This window comes from Bos grunniens, chromosome 11 (assembly GCF_055505025.1).
Source record: "Bos grunniens cultivar Pamir isolate PY7600 chromosome 11, Bosgru_T2T1.0, whole genome shotgun sequence".
NCBI classification, from domain to species: Eukaryota; Metazoa; Chordata; class Mammalia; order Artiodactyla; family Bovidae; genus Bos; species Bos grunniens.
In genome coordinates this window covers 12,109,870-12,135,012 of record NC_141175.1, presented here as the reverse complement: position 1 = coordinate 12,135,012, position 25,143 = coordinate 12,109,870, and the positions used below count along the sequence as shown (strand labels likewise).

Below are 25,143 nucleotides of genomic sequence, written 5' to 3'. Positions count from 1 at the left end.
ACAGTTCAAAAGTATCAATTTTTTGGCACTCACCTCACTTTACAGTCCAACTCTTATATCCATACATGACTACTGGAAAAACCATATCTTTGACGAGATGGACCTTTGTCAGCAAAGTACAGTCTCTGCTTTTTAATATGCTGTCTAGGTTAGTTATAAGTTTTCTTCTAAGGTGCAAGAGTCTTAATTTCATAGCTGCAGTCACCATCTGCAGTGATTCTGAAGACCAAGAAAATAATGTCTCTCACTGTTCCCACTGTTTCCCCATCTATTTATCATGAAGTGATGGGACCAGATGCCATGATCTTAGTTTTCTGAATGCTGAGTTTTAAGCCAACTTTTTCACTCTCCTTTTTCACTTTCATCAAGAGGCTCTTTAGTTCTTCTTCACTTTCTGCCATAAGAGTGCTAGCATCTGCATATCTGAGGTTACTGATATTTCTTCTGGCAGTCTTGATTCCAGCTTGTGATTCATCAAGCCCGGCATTTCACATGATGTACTCTGCATATGAATTAAATAAGCAGGGTGACAATATACAGCCTTTACGTACTCCTTTTCCTATTTGGAACCAGTCTGTTGTTGTCCATGTCCACTTCTAACTGTTGCTTCTTGAGCTGCATACAGATTTCTCAGGAGGCAGGTCAGGTGGTCTGGTATTCCCATCTCTTTAAGGATGTTCCACAGTTTGTTGTGATCCACATAGTCAAAGGACGTCAAAGTTTTTCTGGAATTCTCCTGCTTTTTCGATGATCCAGTGGATGCTGGCAATTTGATTTCTGGTTCCTCTGCCTTTTCTAAATCCAGTTTGAACATCCGGAAGTTCATGGTTTGCATACTGTTGAAACCTGGCTTGGAGAATTTTGAGCATTATTTTCCTAGTGTGTGAGACGAATGCAATTGTGCTGTAGTTTGAACATTTTTTGGCATTGCCTTTCTTTGGGATTGGAATGAAAACTGACCTCTTCCAGTCCTATGGCCACTGATGAGTCTTCCAAATTTGCTGGCGTCAAAATTTCAAATTTGCTAGCATATTAACAGCATCATCTTCCAGGATTTGAAATAGCTTAATTGGAATTCCATCACCTCCACTAGCTTTGTTCATAGTGATGATTCCTAAGGCCCACTTGACTTCGCATTCCAGGATGCCTGGCTAGGTGAGTGATCACACCATCATGATTATCTGGGTTGTGAAGATCTTTTTTGTACAGTTCTTCTGTGTATTCTTGCCACCTCTTCTTATTATCTTCTGCTTCTGTTAGGTCCATACCATTTCTGTCCTTTATCAAGCCCATCTTTGCATGAAATGTTCCCTTGGTATCTCTAATTTTCTTGAAGACATCTCTAGTCTTTCCCATTCTGTTGTTTTCCTCTATTTCTTTGCACTGATCGCTGAGGAAGGCTTTCTTATCTCTCCTTGCTATTCTTTGGAACTCTGCATTCAGATGCTTATATCTTTCCTTTTCTCCTTTGCTTTTCGCTTCTCTTTTCACAGCTGTTTGTAAGGCCTCCCTAGACAGCCATTTCGCTTTTTTGCATTTCTTTTCCATGGGGATGGCCTTGATCCCTGTCTCCTGTACAATGTCACGAACCTCCATTCATAGTTTATCAGGTACTCTGTCTATCAGATCTAGTCCCTTAAATCTATTTCTCATTTCCACTGTATAATCATAAGGGATTTGATTTAGGTCATACCTGAATGGTCTAGTGGTTTTCCCCACTTTCTTCAGTTTAAGTCTGAATTTGGCAATAAGGAGTTCATAACGACAGAATGATCTCTGTTCGTTTCCAAGGCAAACCATTCAATATCAGGGTAATCCAAGCCTATGCCCCAACCAGTAACGCTGAAGAAGCTGAAGTTGAATGGTTCTATGAAGATCTACAAGACCTTTTAGAACTAACACCAAAAAAAGATGTCCTTTTCATTATAGGGGACTGGAATGCAAAAGTAGGAAGTCAAGAAACACCTGGAGTAACAGGCAAATTTGGCCTTGGGGTACGGAATGAAGCAGGGCAAAGAGTTTTGCCAAGAGAATGTACTGGTCATAGCAAACACCCTCTTCCAACAACGCAAGAGAAGACTCTACACATGGACATAACCAGATGGTTAACACCGAAATCAGATTGATTATATTCTTTGCAGCCAAAGATGGAGAAGCTCTATACAGTCAGGAAAAAAAAAAAAAAAGTATTACTGAGCAAGGCCCAAACTAAAGAGCCTCTTGATGAAAGTAAAAGAGGATAGCAAAAAAGTTGTCTTAAAGCTCAACATTCAGAAAACTAAGATCATGGCATCTGGTCCCATCACTTCATGGCAAATAGATGGGGAAACAGTTGAAAAAGTAACAGACTTTATTTTGGGGGTCTCCAAAATCACTGCAGATGGTGACTGAAGCCATGAAATTAAAAGACACTTACTCCTTGGAAGAAAAGTTATGACCAACCTAGATAGCATATTCAAAAGCAGAAACATCACTTTGCCAACAAAGGTCCGTCTAGTTAAAGCTACGGTTTTTCCAGTGGTCATGTATGGATGTGAGAGTTGGACTGTGAAGAAAGCTGAGTGTCGAAGAACTGATGCTTTTGAACTGTGGTGTTGGAGAAGACTCTTGAGAGTCCCTTGGACTGCAAGGAGATCCAACCAGTCCACCCTAAAGGAAATCAGTCCTGAATATTCATTGGAAGGACTGATGCTGAATCTGAAACTCCAATACTTTGGCCACCTGATGCAAAGAACTGACTTATTTGAAAAGACCCTGATGCTGTGAAAGATTGAAAGCGAGAGGACAAGGAGACGACAGAGGATGAGATGGTTGGATGGCATCACCGACTCGATGGACATGAGTTTGAGCAAGCTCCAGGAGTCAGTGATGGACAGGGAAGCCTAGCATGCTACAGTCCATGGGGTCACAAAGAGTCAGACATGACTGAGCAACTGAATTGAACTGACCTATGAGACTATCAGGTATGTGATGTTCAATATTTTTCAGAATATTTGAAAAAAATCAAGTAATATGGGAGAAATGTTAGCAATTAATTCTACTAGAGTCAGAATATCTAATTACAACTTTATTTAAGAATACTGGGAAAGTTCCTGTTTATTTATCAATTTCAGATTCCTATCAGTATGACTTTAAGTATATTACATAAATTAAACAATGAGTCATCAACATGTGTGAAGGAAATGCTTTTTTAAATTACTGACACTGAAAGATCAAGTGTAATTAAAATTGAATTTTAGCCTAAATTAACACAAAAAAACAAGCATACAAAACCCTATCCAAACAGCAATGTTGTGAAAACAAGAGACTCTTGTTGATGTGGAAAGAGCAATGCAACCAATGGTAGCTCTAGCACTCTTCTAAAGAGGTATCATTCTGCTAGGACAACTAGAGCTGGCCACTAACATACAAAAGCCTTGGCAAAGTCTCCAGCCTGGGAAGGACTCCAGTTAAAGGTATTGTCAGCAGAATTCACTGGTGTTCCAGTAGTTATAACTCTGCATTTCCACTGCATAGGGTATGGGAATTAAGATTCCATGTACTTTGCAGTAGTGGCAGGAGGACTCTTCTGCTTAAAACCTTCCAATTTCCCACCATTTGGGGGAAAAAAAATCAAATTTGGGAAAAAATCCAAGTTACTTATCACAGCTCTCAAGACCCTACATGATAGGGTCCCATCCCACCTTTTCAACATGACCTCCTCCCTGCATTCACTCCACTCCAGCTATTCTACTCTTTCTGCTCCTCAAACACACCACACTCAATCCTATTAGTATCTTAGAGCTCTTATATCTCATTCTCATTGCCCAGATCACACTTCTTCAGAATCTTTACACTCAAGGATTCTTCTCGTCATCATTTGTCTTTCAGCTTGTATATTCACTTCCTCAGAGAAGCATTCTTTTTTATTCCTGACTCTTCTTAGAACCTAGAACAGTACAATATAAATATATATATGTATATATATGAAGAACATCCACACATTTGTTTTAGTGCATTCATTTAACTGCAATTTGAAAATAATGTAAGAAAGAGAATTTACATACACAGGAATATCTGCAAACTGAGTTCAACAAGGGATTGTTCAGCCCTATTGAAGGTTCAAGTAATTAACTGGCAAGCTTTCCTCCAAGTATCCACTCAGGAATCATATCTATCACAGGGCTATAGCTCCTGATGCCTAATGAAAGAATAACTGATTTCGAATCAATGCATAGGCTTAATCTGCATTTAAACACACTGATCATCGTCTCACTATTAAGTTTCCATTACAGCTCAGGAGCCAAAAGAGACAAGGTTCATATCCCAGTTTTATCTTTTAAATGCTGTGAAGCCTTGAACAAGTTATCTTACTTATTAATATTAAACAAAGATAACAGTACTTATCTCAGAGTTGTTTTGAAAGTTAAATAATGCATATAATAAACATCTGTTAGAGTCTTGCACATAATAAAAAACCAATAAATTATTCTATTATTAATTCACACTCTTCCAACTAATTTTTATTGATATAAAAGGCACAATTCAAAAAAAATTGACCATAGTCCCTGCCCAGGAAGAGCTCACAGTGTAAAAGGAAAAGAGAGTGAAAAGTGAAGTTGTTCAGTTGTGTTCGACTCTTTGCAACTCCAGGGACTGTAGCCTACCGGGCTCCTCTGTCCATGGGATTTTCCGGGCAAGGGTACTGGAGTGGGTTGCCATCTCCTTCTCCAGAGGATCTTCCCGACCCAGGGATCAAACCCAGGTCTCCTGCATTGCAGGCAGACGCTTTACCCTCTGAGCCACTAGGGAAACTCAAAAAAAGGAAAAGATAACCCCATAAAAAATAAGCATAGAAGAATTATATATTAACTCTCATCCAAGAAGCCTGAAAAGAATCTGCCCTGTTCTAGTAAATTTGATATTAGGATCTAGTCAGTCGGAGAAGGCAATGGCACCCCACTCCAGTACTCTTGCCTGGAAAATCCCATGGACGGAGGAGCCTGGTGTGCTGCAGTCCTTAAGAGTTGGACACAACTGAGCGACTTCACTTTCACTTTTCACTTTCATGCATTGAAGGAAATGGCAACCCACTCCAGTGTTCTTGCCTGGAGAATCCCAGGGACAGGGGAGCCTGGTGGGCTGCTGTCTATGGGGTCGCACAGAGTCTGACACGACTGAAGCGACTTAGCAGCAGCAGCAGCAGCAGCAGCAGTCAGTCTAGAGTTAAAAGGCACACCAAAACGCTTCCAACTTATAAAAAGGAATAGCTTTTAAGATGGTCAGAACAGCTCTGTAAAGAAGCCCTCTTAAGATAACAAGAAGAATGGTCAAGAATGATTGTCTTTTTTAAAACGTATTTTAAAAAATTTGTTGTATTTATTTGGCTTTGTTGGATCTTAGCTGGGGCATGTGGGATCTTCATTGTATCAACTGGATCTTTAGTTGCAGAACACGGATTTTCTAGCTGTGGCGAGGGCTCAAAAGGGCATATGGGATCCTAGTTCTCCAACCAGGGACTGAACTTGAATTCCCTGCACTGTAAAGCTGCAGATTCTTAAATCATTGGACCACCAGGGATATCTGCGAGAATGACTGTTTTAATAGCCAAAAGGTGGAAGCAACTAAGTGTTCATCAACAGATGAAAGGATAAACAAAATGTGGTCTATACATACAACTGAATATCATTCAACCTTAAAAAGGAAGGAAGTTCTGACACATGCTACAACATAAATGACCCTAGAGGACACTAAGCTAAGTGAAGTAAACCAGTCACAAAAAGATAAACACTGTATGATTCTACTTTTATGAGGTATCTTGAGTAGTCAAATTCATAGAGACAGAAACAATAGTGGTTGCCAGAGGCTCGGGGAGGAAGGACTAAGAAGTTAATGTTATGTTAGGTACAAAGTTTCAGTTTGGGGCAATGATGAAAATGCTCTGGAGAAAATGGCAGGGATGATTGCACAACAATGTGAATGTACCTAATGCTACAAAACTATAGACTTAAAAACGGTTAAAATAATAAATATTACGTTATGTGTATTTTACCACAATTTAAAGAAAAAAAAAGGAATGACTGCTCTGTAGTTTACAGAGAGTGAACATCCCTTTTCTTTGACTTTGATCACTGTTATATCCCACAGTGTATCAACTCAGCTTCTCCAGGTTAAGACAAGAGAATTCCTAGGCAGTTACCATATATAAGATACTACATGACATCTAAGAAATAACAAGTCCTTAAACACCCAAACCTAGAATTTACAGAAAAATTGACAGATGTTACACACTGCCCGTGGATTTATTTCTAAAAGTCTAAAAAGCGCAGAAAATAAACCAAAGTATTTTTATGTCTAAATACCAGTTTAGGATTATATATAAGTTAATTCCTAAAGAGACAAGAAAGTCTCCGGGGTTGGGGGGGCGGAGGGGGAGATCAATTGGTCCATGTAGGGTAGATTTCCTATTATCAGTGCTAAGCTCCCATAAAACAACTTTATTCAATTTTTTTAATGTCAATTTACATTAAACAAAGCAACTTTCATACACTAAACAAAAATGTCACAACCAACAGTCCAAATAATGGTCTTGTTTCCTAGTGGCCCAGAAAGACAGAAAATAAATCCCAAGGACCCTAGTTCAGATAGACTAGAGAGAGTAGACTGTGGTTCTTGCATAATTAACGACTATGTCACAGTTCAATGGGGTAAACACTTCAGTAGCTTCCCCCCAGCAGCTGCCTATGTGATTAAGGACTAGGATAAGAGTGACAGCTTCACAAAGGCAATAGTAAGAGATAAAGCGTCTTCCTAGCACATTCAAAGACTCCAGAATCCCAAACTTCTCTGCTGTCCTTCCATCCAATTTTCATTAAGAACAATTTATATCATCTAGGAAGCTTCAAAATCAAATGCTACCTTTATTTTTACTTTATCAAACCCATAAAATCACAGCTGGGGTGTGGTCTAGACATAAGCCTTGGTTAAGATCACAAAAATTCTCAAATCAAATAATTGGGCTAAGTTAGAACAAAGTTCATCAACAAGAAGATGATACAGAATTCAAGCCAAGTTGGCTTCCTTCTGGCATTTCAGAAAGACTAGCATTGCTCCAAATACTAGTACATAGGTGTAAGTAGCCTCTGAGTGGGTAATGTCACCAAACAAAAGCAACACCTTCAAAGTCTCTCTCAGTGACTAGAGGCAGCCAGACACTCAAACTGCCAGTCCTGAATTACGGCCTCTGAATGGTGAGGGCTTCACATTTCACTGATCAGGGCACAGCCCAATCAGAAGACAAACCCCAACACTGCCAGGGACCAGCAAATCCGCTTTCTTCCAGTGTGCACATGACTGAATGTGCTTCTGTCCATCATCTGGGTCATATATAGTTCAATGCGAGCTGAGCAGACAGGGCTGCAAGGAAATCTGGTGCGGTTCAATACCTCGTCTAGTCTGGGTTCCAGTACCTTTTTTTTTTTTTCAAACTGACAAACTCATTTCTCTACCGGGACAGGATGCTGTGCTGGCTGGGAGTTCCATTTCTGCAGCAAGAATCCTATCTGGAAACACAGAAGTTGTCCTCTAAGCCACAGCAGCTCGAACTTTTTTGATTGTTGTTGCTGCTTTCTCCCATCACCCCCACCCCCTTTTGACAAAGATCCAACTATAAAAAGTCTTACGTAACAGTTCAGGACTACTTCGGTTCTTTTACTGGGTAAGCACTTTCAATTTTTTTTTTTTTAAACTAAAAACCATTTTAACATTGAATCTGTTGAGAGTCTTGACTAAAATCTTTTAAGTAATTTGTGTGGTGAAATACTGTCAGTGGATTTTTTAGTCTCATTTCTGCACGTGCTCCTTTGTTCTCAGAACAGAAGCTTTTTATACACACCCCATAACGCAGCTGGAGAGAGTTATGAAGTCAGTTATTATAAGGAACACAAAGGTTGCTCTGCATTCTTTGCCTTTAGATAATTAATTTCGTATGTGTTTTCTTAAAATGAAGTATTAAAGAAGGGAGAAATTGAATAAACGAAAGAATAAACTGTTGGAAAATCTAGCAAAGTTTGTAGTTTTTACCACCTTTTCTATCTGTAGTTTTGTGTGGCCAAACACTTGTGCCGCCTGGGGCGGTGGGGGTAGAGGCAAGCGTAGACAGAGAGGAACTAAGCCAGACATGGACAAAGGCATGAGCCAAAACCAGACAGTCCTGGCCGTTCGATAGGCCAGCAGTGGGTGAGACAGGTCAGCCAGCTGCAGGGGCGGGAGAGGGGGGGAAAGGGGCATGGATGTGTGAGGTGCTCATGCGTGCGATCGTGACTAGATTCTGAAACTGCCAGCCATTTTCCCAGCTATGCTTTGTGCAATCTAAAGGAATGCATCTTCTCTGAAGCAGTCTTGCCAGGGCCCAGTGATAGCAAAGGAGTGTGATGAATACCACAACATATGGAATCAGAAAATACTGGGATCTGGGGTGGGCAAGAGGGAAACGCAGAGGGTGTGGAAATTTTTTAGTGATCTGGAATGTGTTGAGTGACAGGAAGTGCCCCAAGCTCTCCCCCCTTCAACTCTTCTCAGTCGCGCCTGCTTTTGTCTAACTCTTGTAATCTACACACTACTGCTTACAAAGCTGTCTGAGTTTAAGACAAAAAGAAACATAAAAGGCTCTCTCGTTCCATAGTACCTACAATATGGAAGGAATGTAAAAAGCATGGCCCTTTAAGCCTGTGGACATTTTTTCAGGTATACAGGAGAAAGATAACATAACAATTTTCCAAGGGTAATGAGAATTATGAATTATAGTCAAGCTTCCAACCTAATTTTAAAAAATCCCGATTCTGCTATACTTACAAATGTTTACGATGGTTCCTAATTTGAAGGAGGTTTGCTTGTTTGGTTAATACATTGCATTTGAAGTTGTTTCTATTTTCTTTGTATAAATCTGTGCTTTGGGAGGAAAAAAAAGCAAAGAAGTATTCAGAATGCACTGGAAAAAAGGAGATTTTCCCTTCAATGGTTAGAAAGCACTTTTGCTTGATTTCTCAGAGAAAGCCACTCTCTCTCTCTCTCTCTCATTTTTGCAAATATGCTACAAAGATAACTTTATGTCAGTTAGATGTAAAGTAGAAAACTTTTCACAGAAAACAACAGTACTCTACGTTAAAAACAACTTAGCATTTTCCCAAACTTCCATATTACCAACAGAAACACTACCACTTGAGAGAAAAGTGCCCAAATAGTTGAATGGCTAACTCTACTTCTGGAAGATGAAATGGAAAATTAAGTATGAATAAAATGATACTTGGGAATGTTTCTACCTCCTATCACAAAAAATGTTAGTGGTCAGCCTAGGAGTTAATCTTTCCTAGTATGGCTCTGAGCCTTCATGCCGAGCAGACGTTATTCACATGACGATTCGAAAAGTCCATTCATATATCTCACTACCTGGATTTGAATAGAAACCAGACAGCAATTCTTTAGTTCCAGCCACCATTCGCCCCACTGGACAATAGCGATTTGTTAGCACAGAGTCACAGGCTGTGGGACACAAAGCTTGGAGCTGGAGAAAGATGGGGGATTCAGAGAACAGGAAATTACAGGCCCGATGCACTCCTGGCAGCTCTAAGAATACAAAAAAAAAAAAGGGGGGCAACACGGCAATGCCATGTTTAAGAGCTACTTCTAGCTTTTTTAACCACCTCCAATGTCATAAAAGCTCCATTGTTGGAGTACATAAAGTCACGAGTCCCATGTGCTCTCTTTTCTCACTACAGGGAACTTCATTCAATGCCCTGGCATAGTCAGAAAAATCAAAAGCACCCAGAGTTGATTAGTTGTGAACTCTGATAGAAAGGAGAAGGGTATTTTACAAATAAAATGACAGCAAAAAAATATACACTAAGTAACACAAGTGACACATAACAAAATTAATAGGGTCTACAAATTATTTCATAAGACCAAGCAAGCAAAATGAAGCTGGATCTATCAAAACTTCAGGGAAACAAATTCATTTTCAAGTTATCATATAAAATCTATTATTTAATTCCATCCAAAGTTTCTTTGGAAAACATCAATTTAAAAACTAATCTTAGGTAGAACATTTCTGAGTTCTGGGTCGTATTTTCCAAAACAACTAAAATTGAAGCCCTGAGGATTTACTTTGAAATTGTAGAAAGGAAAACTACATTTTCTTTTGTTGGATATCAAACTATTATAGCTTGCTGGCTAAATAAAGAAACCGTCTCCACTTTCTCTTTAGATATAAGAAATGACATTACTGGTAATTCTAGGTGAGGGGAGAGGGATATTCTTCGATCTCAATGAGCAGAAGAGAACAGTACATGGGTTTCTCTGCAAGCTCTCATGCTGCAACCTGAGCACCAAGGGGCCAGAATAATGTCCATTTCAAAATGAGGGGACACGGCACAACAAAGTTGTAAATGGTTTTGTTCTTCTTTCTTCTGTGATCCATTAGCAAACACAAGTTCCAAATGATAGCATACCTGAAATACTCATCAGATGAGATTGTGAATGATCAAAAAGTGCTTTGGAAATATGAACTGTTGTACTCTATTTGGTTCTATGGCTTTAGGATAAACACACACCAAATTTTATGTTGTTGGAAAACCAATATGCAACTTTTAAACTACTACTAATTGTTGGATTTCTTCAAATTCTATCATTACTCACCAAACACAAGGATCAATTACAACCTCAAACTATGCTATAATTACATGTGGCTATTTTTATTTGAATTTAAATAAAAAGTAAATAAAATTTAAAATTTCAGTTGCTCAATCACACTAGCTGCATGCATTTCTAGCACCCAATAGCCCCATGTATGTAACTAGTGACTATTATACTGGACAAAGCAAAAAATTGTATTTCGAACCGCAGAAAGTTCTGTTGGACAGTACTGATCTAGAGCGTATGATTGCTAAGTCACTACAGTCATGTCTGACTCTGCGACCCTATGAACTGTAGCCCACCAGGCTCCTATGTCCATGGGATTCTCCAGGCAAGAATACTGGTGTGGGTTGGATGCCCTCCTCCAGGAGATCTTCCCGATACAGGAATGGAATCCACATCTCTTATGTCTCCTGCATTGTCAGGCATGTTCTTTAGCACTAACACCACCTGGGAAGCCCAACTAGACCATGCTTATATCCAGAACACGTTTTTAACTGCACATCCAGCTCGACATGAAAGAAATTGATCTCTAAGCAAAAGCCACAGTGACAAGGTAGTGAGTACCATGATACTTCAGAGATGTCTAAAACAGACATTTTGAAACCAAAGATTTCATTTTTTCCCTTGGTCTATAATGAAGGTTATAAAGAATATTAAGACAGTAATGACAGACATGCAGCAGTGGCCACAGTAGAATGTTCCAGAATGGCATTTAGTGTCATGACTACATGTCTTAACCATCAAATTTACCATCAAATAAAACAGACATGATAAACATGAATACGAGGTTCTTCAATTTGGATGCATTCTCAACCCATTCTATTCCTGCTTGGTGCAAGAAACTGGTTTTTAAGGTCAGGTGGACATTGGTTGGATTCTTGGCTCTGCCACTTATTTACTATGTGATCTTTAATAAGTCACTTCCTCTCTTTGTCTCAGATTCCTCATACATAAAACGCAAATATTAATGCCTTCCTGACAGTCATTTTAAGGTTCAAGGATCATATATATAAAAGATCTTGAACTCCCGGCACATTAGAAAATACTCTGGAAATGTCAATTCTGTGAAAATACAGTAAGGGCTTAAGGTTCAATTCACTGTCTGAGACTCTTCCCAAACACAGAGAATGGAAATAGAAGGGTCAAGGCTGATATACAGCACAGACAATTCTCTGTTTAAATTTTAATTAAAACAAACATATGAAGATGAAAGCTGTCAACACTGCACAAAGAATTTCACAAAGTCTTAGAAATATTAAATGGATTGAATGAATATAAGAAAATTATCATTTGAAAAGGTAGGTGGAACAACAAATTTTAATATCATGAGGTGTTTTTAATACTAATTTAATGCTATTTAGTATATAAGAATCATTTCTTAAATTAAGAAATAATATTTCCTGGAGATATTTTTTGAATAACATTTCTACTAATTCTTGGTGATTAAAACAAAAACATGAAAATTCTAATATTGCCCATGACTAAGAAATTAAAATAGCTTCCTGCAGGTATGAGAAAGAAAATTCATGTCTTTTAAAAATCAAAGCCATACATCTAAAACTAACACAACAATGTAAACCAACTATACTTCAATAAAAACTTTAAAAAAGAAAATAAAACCAGTCATAGAAGGAATTCCTGGGCAAGAGCTGTACTATATCTGTACAATCATTTTAATGTTGAAAATAATCTAGCAGAAACTAGAAATAGTAGGTGTTTCTTAATGATGATGCCAAATAACTGAAGAATGTTGAACATGTCACAAAATCTTTTCAGAGCATGAAAAGCAAGAGATTTTCAAAAGCAAATAGCAGAACTACGTTTAGGGGAGATAATGTGCTATACTGTAAAATCCAAAAACCTAGGTTCACATCCAAGAAACTGGCTGGATTAGATACAGCATGAAATTTTAGCTCTGCCACTATTTAGCTAGGTGACTTTTAACAAGTCACTTATAAATCTTTGTTACCAGTGGTGGTTCAAAAAATACATCTAATACTGGAGGCTAAATGACAGAGCACTTGGGAGGTGAAAAATTTTGATCTGCCAGAGACTATTCAAACATGTATCATGCACAGTGCTAGACCCAGGCTGAATGATGAACAAAACAGATATAGAAGTTGCCCTCATGGAGCTGCTAAGTTATTAACTGAGATAACAATTGCTAGGAGTCACCTCATTTAAAAAATAGTAGGCATGTGAGTTTAGAAACTTTGAGAATGGATCCAATAATTTGGGGAATCTGCCCTGCCATCCTTTGAAGCTGAAGTTCATAAGAATATGAAAGAGGGTACACCCTTAGCTCCATTTGATTCAAGGAAAAAGAGATGCTAAACTATAAGATCTTAATGGATTTCAAGCAATTAAGGAAACACCTTCAAATACACAGAGTGGTTTCACAGTGATCACTACTCAGATCTGTGGCAAACCACTATCTCATACAAAAGCTCAGCTCCTTTTGATAGATGATGATGAAGAACAAGATAATTTCTGCAGGGGACAGCGTAAAGGTGGTCTGAGTTAGGACTGTCTAATTTGGGAAAAGACCATGATACACTGGAGCATTAAATGTGATACATATTTCCTTCACTCCCTCTCCTAAGACTATGCTCTTAGAACTTACCACTTCAATGGTGCATACTACGATCATCATGATTACACAGCTAGCTGTTAGCAACCAAAAATATCTGAGACATGGATGATAAATATAAAGAGAAGGCATGGCTAGGGCTAGTCACAAGTGGGCTTCTGTACAAACTAGAACCATGTCTATGAGGTAACTAAATATTAACTGGATTAACTCTTTTCCAACTGGAATTTAGTCTTTGTTGTCATAGGACTATATCAAGAGTTACTGTTAACAATACATAAAGTATATCCATATACCACAACGGCACAATGTTATTTCCACAGAATCTGAGGCTCCTGCTATCCAAATCCCAATCAAGAAATACCATTCTAGTTTCTCAATATTTACAGAACTTGGATTTCCAAACAGATTTTTTTTCCCCACCAGCAAGGACCCAATATCAGGTGGTCTTTTGCCTTTTCTTTGTTCACTGAATATCAAAGTCAAGTGGAAAAGAGATCTGGCAAATGTACGTAGAACAAATTTGACAGTTAAATAAAAAAATAGGTTCCCAATCTGTCATATGTTACTGTGATCTAGATTTTGTTAGAAGTACCTCCATTTGGCTTTCTAATAGCATTACATTTTGTCAGGCTCACTTCTCTATATAATCCTGTATTACTGGAACAGACAGTCTCTACTTCTGCTTGGCCACTTAAAAGCTTCTAGGTATACAATTCATTCTTTCAAAGGCTATCTGTTGAATGCTTAGTACATGCTAAGCCTCATTCTAGGCTCTGAATATACATACAATAGCAAACAAAACAAAGATCCTATCCTTCAGCATCATAGTCACAAAGACTTGAACCCAGTCTCAGCTTAAGCACTCACCAACTGCATGACCCTAGACAAATCTGCTTCTCTGGGGCAGGCAGGTGCAGGGCGGGGGAGGTTGGGGGTGGGGAATGCGGAGGGAATACTACTGCTTCAAAGAACTGCTGTGAAAAGCAGTGCCTAGCATAGTGCCTAGAATACCACAGATGCTTGACAAACATAGCTCAAGTTTTACAAATAGAAGATATTACTATTATCCATCCTGCTTTCACATCCATGCATCTGAGAATTACTCTAGTTTTTTTTAATAACAAAAGGTTTCAATGGCATATATGTACCTAAAATACATATTTCAGGTGTTAAGAGATAAGCAGAATAAGAGTCATTAATGGATGAACTACTATTTCTGGCTATTAAATAGTTTCTGGTTGCATATGCTAAACACAAGACAGCAAGAATATACGAGAAAAAAAATTCTTTGAAGTTAGGATTTTAATGGTGAAATGGATCCTTGCACTCACACAGATTTTAAAGGGTAGGACATTTTATTTCTAGTAGTACACTATTTCAGTCAACTTAATCAGAAATTGTACAGATGAAACATAACTAAAAGATCTGGATTCTCAAGTCTACCACAGACATAAGGCAGGGCAAAGAAAGTATATCTTTTCCTTTAAAGATCATTATAGATAAGCCTCATTGAGAAAGGAATGTCTCTGAAAGAAAATTCCTGGTCAACTATAGTGATATACTTTATAAAATAACTTATAAAATGACATGGAAAATTGTAATGATAATTTAGGATGCACAAAATCGGTATTTTCACATCTGAATTAGTTTCATATTTTAGGAAGCAGCAAAGAGTATTAAACATGGAGATAAATTTTTGGTTTCCCAAATGCAATAAAATACTATAAATTCTTAGCAAAGCAAGAAAATAACCAAGAATATCACTTATTCAACAAAGCTTTATTGAATGACACCTTTGTTTCAGGTATATGTACAAGAAGACATCTGAAGTCCTTAAGTTCTTTCCTGGAAACACAAGCCGTTAGTATGCTTACCAGTCTGGCCCTCTTACATTATGAAACATATGCCCTGCCTAATTGTTGCAACACTAAATACTTCATACCATGGCTAAAAAAAAGGAAAACCTTTCAGGACACACAATGTACTGAATGATCAACTTAAAAATCAAAACTTCTTTAAAAAAAAAAAAAAAAAGCCCAAACCCAATACAATCTAACTGAATAGATTCCACTTGCATGACCACTTATCGGCACAAAATAACGTTTATCCAAGTACCTAGAGTCAAGAGGAATTCAAATAATGCCAGGAAGAAAAAAAAAACTATCACTTCCCATGGACTAATAAAATTACTACCATTTTTCATTTCTTCATAATTTTCCCTGTAAATGCTTATTTTCAATCTGAAAAGAGGGATTTCTCCTTAGGAGAAAATGATGATCCAGGTTTCCTGTAGATATTTTAGAGTATGTGTATGTAATAGAAGAGAAGTTGTCACAGTAACTGCCTGCTCCAAAAATGAAAGCTGATCAGCTCATGTGAAAGGACTGATTTCTGGTAAAGTTTTGCATCTGTTAGGACTCTGTTATCTATACATAACTAACATGTTTCAAAAACACACACTTCCTAAATAATAACAAATAATTATTAAAGGTCTACCACGTATCATTTGAAAAGACCCTGATGCTGGGAAAGATTGAAGGCAGGAGGAGAAGGGACGACAGAGGATGAGATGGTTAGATGGCATGAGTTTGAGTAAACTCCAGGAGTTGGTGATGGACAGAGAGGCCTGGAGTGCTGCAGCTCATGGGGTCGCAAAGAGTGGGACACAACTGAGCGACTGAACTGAATCGAACATATCAGAACCTGTGTAGTGTTTTTCTACACATGCCATTTAATAAGCAAACCACCTCAAGAATCCAGTACTGTTATTAGCACCTATTTTATTGACGAGGCTACTGCAGCTTGGAAAGCTTGTCCATTGTCAAAAGTGCTAGGAAGAAGCAGAGTCCAGATGAGTGGTTCTTGGGAAATTGCTCAGTTCCCTTCAGCAGTTTGATTTTCTATGGTTTGCTGGCACATTTACCTCCCTTTAAAATTTCTCCTGTCAAAAACTGGGTAAATTTTTTTCTGCTTCTAACTTTGAAAGAACTAGCTTCCAGGATCACGAGAATATGGGACAGTACATTGCAATTTTACATATGATGAAAATAAATTCCTGAATGTCAGCAAGTATATAGTCTAAATTATGCATGGAACTTTTAAAATAGCTAGATATCATTTATTTATAAGGTTTCAAGTCTCAAGAAAAAGTAGAAAGAACTATATGATTTCTCAAAAACTTACTTAAGTATAAACAATATAGTCTAATTCGGGGAAATCCAGTGTTTTCAAAAATAGATTAGTGTCCACTGTACCAATGCTCTATGATTATACTTTAATGTTGTTTAAATGGATATATAATATCTTGAAAGAACGGCATTTCTGGATTACATGTGAACGTGAAAGCCTGTTGTTAACAGTAAAGCAAAATTATCATTAACATTATTTTGAGGTACTTCAGCTTTAATAGTTCCTAGAAATTCTCATTTACTTTTTGATAACAGATAACTAGAATTCTTAATTTTGGGCAGGTAGCAAAATATAGAGAAAAAAGCACAGACAGTGTGACAAAATGTCAAACCATCCCCAAGAAAAAGAAATGCAAAAAAGCAAAATGGTTGTCTGAGAGGGCCTTACAAATAGCTGAAAAGACAAGCAAAAAGCAAAGGAGAAAAGGAACGATATATCCAGCTGAATGCAGAGTTCCAAAGAATAGCAAGGAGAGATAAGAAAGCCTTCCTAAGTGATCCATGCAAACAAATAGAGGAAAACAACACACTGGGAAAGACTAGGAATCTCTTCAAGAAGATTCGAGTTATCAAGAAAACATTTCATGCAATGAAGGGCACAATAAAGGACAGAAATGGTATGAACCTAACAGAAGCAAGAAGGTATTAAGAGGTGGCAAGAATACAAAGGAACTATACAAAAAAGATCTCAATGACCCAGATAACCACAATGATTAGATCACTCACCTAGAGCCAGACACATCCTGGAGTGTGAAGTCAAGTGGGCCTTGGGGAACATCACTACGAACAAGGCTAGAGGACATGACAGAATTCCAGCTGAGCTACTTCAAATTTTAAAAGAGGATGCTGTTAAAATGCTGCACTCAATACAGCAGCAAATTTGGAAAATTCATCAGTGGCCACAGGACTGGAAAAGGTCAGTTTGCATTCCAATCCCAAAGAAAGGCAATGCCAAAGAATGTTCAAACTACTGCACAATTGCACTCATCTCAGACTCAAGCAAAGTAATGCTCAAAATTCTCCAAGCTAGGATTCAACAGTGTGTGAACCAAGAACTTCCAGATGTTCAAGCTGGATTTAGGAAAGGCAGAGGAACCAGAACAAATTGCCAACATCTGCTGGATCATCGAAAAAGCAAGAGAATTCCAGAAGAACATCTATTTCTGCTTCATTGACTACACTAAAGCCTTTGACTGTGTGGATCACAACAAACTATGGGAAATTCTTAAATGGGGTGAGAATACTAGATCACCTTACCTGCCTCCTGAGAAATCTGTAAGCAGGTCAAGAAGCAACAGTTAGAACTGGACATGGAACAACAGACTGGTTCCAAATCGGGAAAGGAGTACGTCAAGGCTATATATTGTCACCCTGCTTATTTAACTTATATGCAGAGTACATCATGAGAAATGCCAGGCTGGATGAAGCACAAGCTGGACTCAAGACTGCTGGGACAAATATCAATTAACTCAGATATGCAGATGACACCACTCTTAGAGCAGAAAGCAAAGAGGAACTAAAGAGCCTCTTGATGAAAGTGTAAGAGGAGAGTGAAAAAGTCAGCTTACAACTCAATATTCAAAAAATGAAGATCATGGCATCTGATCCCATCATGTCATGACAAGCAGGTGGGGAAGCAATGGAAATAGTGACAGACTTTATTTTCCTGGGCTCCAAGATCACTGCCAAAGGTGACTGCAGCCATGAAAAGACATTTGCTCCTTAGAAGAAAAGCTATGACAAACCTAGACAGCATATTAAAAACCAGAGACATACTTTGCTGACAAAGGTCCATATAGTCAAAACTATGGTTTTTCCAGTAGTCATGTATGGATGTAAGAGCTGAACCATAAAGAAAGCTTAGCACCAAAGAACTAATGCTTTGAACTGTAGTGCTGGAGAAGACTCTTGAAAATCCCTTAGACTGCAAGGACATCAAACCAGTCAATCCTAAAGGAAATCAGTCCTGAATATTCATTGCAAGGACTAATGCTGAAGCTTAAGCTCCAATACTTTGGCCACCTGATGCAAAGAACTGACTCACTGTAAAAGACCCTGATGCTGGGAAAGACTGAAGGTGGGAGGAGAAGGGGACAACAGAGGATGAGATGATTGATTGGCATCACCAACTCAATGGACATAAGTTTGAGCAAGCTCCAGGAGTCGGTGATAGCAGGGGAGCCTGGTGTGCTGCAGTTCATGGGGTTGCAAAGAGTTGGACATGACCAAGCGACTGAACTGAACTGATAACAACATGGGTTTAATTAAAGCTTTACTACTAAATTTCTGACTAACATTCTCTGAGCCTCAGTTGCCTCAGCTGTAACATGGGAAAATACTAAAGTTCTTCACACAGCTGCCTTAAATGACAAAGTGCCCAGTGCCCATCAGAGTAGTGTTCAATTATTAATAGTTCTTTTCCTTTAGGAAGTTTTTTTCTTTGAAAGAGCCAGACAGAGTTGTTCCAAGTTTGCTGGTGGATATGATCTAAACAAAAATAGAATTGCACCGCTCAAAATTTGTGGCTGGAAATCACAAATTTAAAGTAAGTTTAAAGTTGGTCTTTTCTTATTCATTCAAATATTCTTATCAAACATTCAATAACAGTTCAATTTATTCATCCAAAGAGTCACTGAAAACTTACCCTATAGCATGTTAAGCACAAAAACGCCTTCATCTTGTGCAAAAGGAGCTCACAATCTAGTAGTAGAGACAAACCTTAAACAGATAACATGGTGTTCTAAGTGCTATATTAAAGAGAAGTTCAGGATTATGGGAGCCCAAATTAAAAGCACGTAACCTGGTAAGGGAAAGACAACTAGGAGGAACATCTGAGATGCGTACTGAAAGATAAATGTAATTTGTAGAAAAATAGAGAAAAAGAAAAGGTGCTTTTCAGGCACAGGAAATAGTGTGAGCAAAAAGCACTAACATGAGAGACCAACCTGTGTATTCAAGAAACCACATGTACAATGTTGGTGGAGCTCAAGAGGAATAGAGACAATTGATAGGGTAGGCAGAGGCTTCCTCTGTCAGGTTCAAATAGTGAAATTCATTCCAACCCTATGTAGTAATTCACTAAACTTGTATAAAAAGGGTGACTTTAGTTCAATTTTACAGCTTAATATGTTAACTGTCACTCAATCTGATAGCTTTAAAATATACACACACATACAATACACACACACTTGGTTTTGTGGTGGGTACATGCACTCCACACACTTGTCATTTTCCATCTAGATCAGAAGACCCTGCTTGAGAAACCAAATAAGTTATCTGAATTGGGTAATTACTGAAATATGTATAGTCATTCAAGATATACAGACTTCTCTGGACTTTTGTTGACTCACACAACTGAATATACAACAGACCCTCAATACACACTAAATGGATTAAATTCCAGTGAGTGAGAGAGAAACCTTTCAGATTTCCTGTTTTAAAAAGCCAAGTGGAACAAAGACTTTATAATAATTTCCCCATCTTTTCCGCCCCCTCTAGCCTTCCCCTCACAGGAATTTGGTTAATATGTTTCTTAAGATTTTTGCTTGTTTGTTTTAGATCAGACTATTTTTAGTTGTCTAAAAGTCTAAATACCTAGGAAATGAGAAGTATTATTTTATTACTAAATTACATACTGACATTAACACACTAGGTTAGCTCCATGCAAAAGCATCTGACAAACATCCTCACTAAACCCCACGATTCATTCAAGATTCACTGTCAATAAATACAGACTGGGAACAGGAAATAATATGATTGAGAAAAAAATTAAGATGTATATTTAGTTTGGGAGCCAAGGGTGTACCAAGTTTAGGAGCAATGAGGAAACAGATGTGACTTAAGAATCACTGTATTAGGGCCCCATAGTGAAAGCTTTTGTCAGGTTAAAGTATTTAGACTTTATCTAAGTTGGGGCATCAAGATTTTAAGTAAAGTCAAATTTGCATTTAGCCACTGGGTTAAAGATGAATTAGAGGTAGGCAAGACTGGGTTTCCCTGGTGCCTCAGACAGTGAAGAATCTGCCTGCGATGCGGGAGACCTCGGTTCAATCCCTGGGTTGGGAAGATCCCCTGGAGGAGAGCATGGCACCTCACTCCAGTATTCTTGCCTGGAGAATCCCCATGGACAGAGGAGCCTAGCAGGCTATAGTCCATGGGGTCGCAAAGAGTCAAGCTCAACTGAGCAACAAAGCACATGACTGGAGGCAAGGAAAATACTTGGGCTATTGCAGTAATTCAGATGAATAGATGATGGCTTTGACTACAATGGTGGCAGAAAAGATGCAAAGGCTGTCACATGCTATAACACGGATGAACCGTAAGGGCATTATGAAATAAGAAGCCAGACAAAGACAAATACTGTATGCTTCCAATAATATGGTCTATCTAAAGCAGTCAAAGTTACAGAAACAGAAAGCAGAATGGTGGTTACCATGGATGGGGTTGGAAGGGAAAACGAGAAGCTGTTTAACAAATACAGAGTTTCTGGTCTCCAAAAAGAAAAAGTTCTGGAGATCTGCTGATCAACAATGTGAAATTACTTAACATTACTGAACTGTATATTTTTAAAAGGTTAAGAGACAAATTTTACATTATGTGGGGTTTGCCACAATTTTTCTTTTTAAAGATGTAAACAAGAGACCAGGGCTTGTTTTACTTTGACATTTTGCTCTGTTCAACCTCTGAACAATTCCCTTGCTGTTTTACTGAATTATAAAATAAACATGGCTAAATGAGATCTGATTTGCAGGGCATCAGAAGTTCCACATGATCTCAAGTATCTAAAATACTTTACCTGTCATGCTACTTACTTAACATTTCCTTCATTAAAGTTGCTTTTTAAAATATTATTGTTTAAAGCATGTTTAAAATATTATTGAAAAATAACTCAAAATGTGAGAAATGCTAACTGAATAAAAAGCAAAACCCCACCAATTCTCTCAAAACCCTACCCTTGATCCAAGTATTATTGGTTTGGTATGATTCCTTCCAGCTTTCTACTGTAAATTTTAAAAAGTCATTATTTAAAGCCACTTTTAAGTGACTAACCCCAAGTCATTAACTAGAAATGATCTAACACATAAGTCCTTGAGCCTTATGCTTCTCCTCAAACTTTTAAACCAAGCTTCTGCCTGTTTTTTTAAAATTTTGTTTGTTCAAGAGGAGAAGGGGGTGACAGGAGATGAGATGGTTGGATGGCATCACCGACACAATGGACACGAGTTTGAGTAAGCTCCAGGAGTTGGTGATGGACAGGGAAGCCTGGTGTTCTGCAGTCCACGGGATCGCAAAGAGTTGGACACGACTCAGCGGCTGAACTGAACTGAACACACTTGTGAAACCGACACTCAAATCAGGATATAGGATATTACTAACTTCTCAGAAAACTCTTCTGCTCCCCCTCACAGTAATTATATCCTCTCAGTAAAGGTACTATTATGACTTCTATCACCACAGATTAGTTTAGCCTATTTTTGAACTTTACACAAAGGTACTGTTGTTCAGTCGCTCAGTCATGTCTGATTTGTTGTGACCCCATGGACTGTAGCACAGCAGGTTTCCCTGTCCCTCGCCAACTCCCAGAGCTTGCTCAAACTCATGTCCATTGAGTCATTGATGCCATCCAACCTTCTCATCCTCTGTCATCCCCTTCTCCTCCTGCCTTCAATCTTCCCCAGCATCAGAGTCTTTTCTAATGAGCTGGCTCTTTGCGTCAGTGGCCAAAGTACTAGAGCTTCAGCGTCAGCCCTTCTAATGAATATTCAGGATTGATTTCCTTTAGGATTGACTAATTTGATCTCCTTGCAGTCCAAGAGTAATCACATATTATATAATCTTTTATGTCTGGCTTCTTTTGTTCAACATTTTGTATAGGAGATTCATCCATGCTGCTGCATACTGTCGGTCTGTCCATATCACTGCCATACAGTACTCTACTTTGTAAATTATATAATTCATTTACCCATTTTACTGGGTTGTTTTTTAATATAATTTTTTAAATTTATTTTTTGCTGCCCTGGGTCTTCATTGCTGTGTGTGAGCTTTCTCGAGCTGCAGTGAGAGGGGGCTCTTCTCTAGCTGCGATGCACAGGTTTCTTGTGGTGGTGGCTTCTTTTATTGTGGAGCACAGGCTCTAAAGCTTCACCAGTTGCAGCTCCCGGGCCCTAGAGCACACAGGCTCAGTAGTTGTGGCACACAGGCTTAGTTGCTCCACAGCATGTGAGATCTTCCCGGACCAAGGATCAAACCCCTGGTCTCCTGCATTGGCAGGCAAGTTATTTACCACTGAACTACCAGGGAAGCCCCCATTCTACTGCTGATAGATATTCAACAGTCTCCAGTTTAGTTGTTGCCAGTTTGGGACTACTACAAATAATGTTATTATGAACATTCTCGTAAGTGTTCATTCAGCATATACTTTATCCACTATTTGTTGGGTATATGTCTAGAAATGGAACTGCTTATGTTCAACTTCCAAAGATGTTATTACTGAAGAGTTTCAAATGTTTGTACCAGTTTACGCTCTACTTCTGTTGGTAAAGGGTGTTACAGCTGTTCTCTCCAACACTTTACATAGTCAGGGTTTTTTTTGTTACTTTAATTTTAGCTATTCTGGTGGCCATGTAGTAGCATATCATTTTTAAAATTTTTTCATTTTTCTGATTTCTAGTGGTGTTGAGTACCTTGAACCAGAGTTTGATGGGTATCTCGGAGGTAGATTTAATAAATCACAGTGAACAACTGACTGAAGATAAAGAAGAGAAAATCTAGAATGACAAGAAAGACGAAAGCTATTTAGCAAAGGAAAAAGGGGCAGAAAACACACTCCCTTTCTGAAATTATTAGTTCTGAGTTTGCCAATGGGAATATGTGAATTTTGAGATTCAAGACTTGAATGCAGCTAAGATTCAATGACCATATAAAGGTTCTCATGTTAAAAAGTAATTTAAAACAAAAATCTTCAACACCACATGTTAGGTTGTAAAGAAAATAAATTTACAATCCAAAGGAAGCAAAATAAAGATAGACTAAAGTGCTGTATTTAAAAACAGAGCCTTATACATGCTTAAGATTCCTCCCACTATAACTTCTAGGAATTCCTGTGAAGATAATGGAAAGAAATCTACAGAGAGATGAGCCCAGTAAATGGAATTAAAGAAAAATTCAAAGCGTTAATAAAAGACAAATTCACTAAATCAGTTAGACAAGGACCTCCTGTGTTCTTACAAGAAGGCCATCTCTGACACTTCAAGTTTCTGTTATGAGAACAAGAAGAAGACGAAAAGCAAGGCTTACAATTAATCAACAAACTATGTGAGGATTATAGATGAGAAACAGATTTGGAGCTAGGCTCTGTCTTCTGAGATTCTTCTCATCACCAGAACATCTATAGCTAATTATTGCTTCACATTATTATGTGGTATCAAGTAGCTTGGGGTCTGGATACAGACCCTGTATTTAAATCATAACTCTATCTCTCAGTAGCTATCTGTACATATTTGTACACATATATGTACATACATATGTGTGCATACATATATCTTAAATTTTTTAAATATTGGAATATAATTAACAATGCTGTGCTAGTTTCTAGTATACAGCAAAAATGAGCAGGAGACCTCCTTAGCTATTTGACTCTAGGCAAGTGCACATCTCCAGCTTCAGTTTTCTCGTATCCAGAATGAGAACAGTAATTATCCACAGCACTACTATGAACATTAAATGAGATAATACAAAGTAAAGCAATTAAGTACAATGCCTGACCCATATTAAGTGCTCCATAAAATTTGATATTATCATCTGCAAAATGGGGCCAATTCACACTTGCATTAAGACTGAAAAGAAGTAAAATGACATGTATAATGCCTGTACAGGAGGCACTCAAATGGTAGATATTATTATTACCTCCTACTTTTAGGAAACTGTGTCATTCAACATCAAACTGCATATGAAATGGTATAATGCACTGGTTAAGAACACGATGGGTTTGAAACTCCTGAGTTCAAAGCCTGGCTTTGCCACTCATTAGCTATGTGATCTTGGGCAAGTTACTTACCTTACTGTGCCTTTCAGTTTTTACCTGTAAAATTGAAATCATAAGTATCTATATCACTGGACTGTTCTGAGGATTAGATAACTCTTTTTAAGTGCTTTATTTATAAAGCTCTAAAGACAAAACATGGAACATAAATAGCATATAAGTATAAACTGTTATTATTTTAATAGCAGCGGTATATATGTTTTGTCTGAAAGAAATGGGAGGAAATTAGCTCAGTTGGTAAAGAATCCACCTGCAATGCAGGAGACTCGAGTTCAATTCCTGGGTTGGGAAGATCTGCTGGAGAAGGAATAGGCTACCCACTCCAGTATTCTGGCCTGAAGAATTCCACAGACTGTATAGTCCATGGGGGTTGCAAAGAGTTGGACACGACTGAGTGACTTTTACTTTCAGGGAATTCCCTGGCAGTCCAATGGTTAGAACTCTGCTTTCACTGCTGAGGGCCTGGATCTGTCCCTGGTTGGGGAGCTAGGATCCCATAAGCTATGCAACACAGCCACAAGAAAAGGGGGGGGAGGTAATAAGTTTGGACATAGGCAATTTAATGTTCTTCTTAGAGATAAGAGAAGCCCAATGAAAACACTCTACTCAGCCTTAAAAATCGGGAGGAAGACTGAAAGAATAAAAAGTTA

General features: G+C 38.2%; 1 protein-coding gene and 1 long non-coding RNA gene across 7 annotated transcripts in view; one reads left to right on the top strand and one right to left on the bottom strand.

The window, feature by feature from the left end:
• The window catches only part of NR6A1 (nuclear receptor subfamily 6 group A member 1), a 226,694-nt gene that overhangs the window by 117,170 nt on the left and 84,381 nt on the right, over nt 1-25,143 (bottom strand). The window lies entirely within an intron of this gene.
• LOC147362551 (uncharacterized) overlaps nt 2,927-25,143 on the top strand; it is a 51,411-nt gene continuing 29,194 nt past the window's right edge. For all 3 annotated transcript variants that reach the window (XR_015136354.1, XR_015136356.1, XR_015136355.1), the window contains exon 1: nt 2,927-7,696. This is a non-coding gene — a long non-coding RNA (uncharacterized LOC147362551). The remainder of the gene's footprint in view (nt 7,697-25,143) is intronic.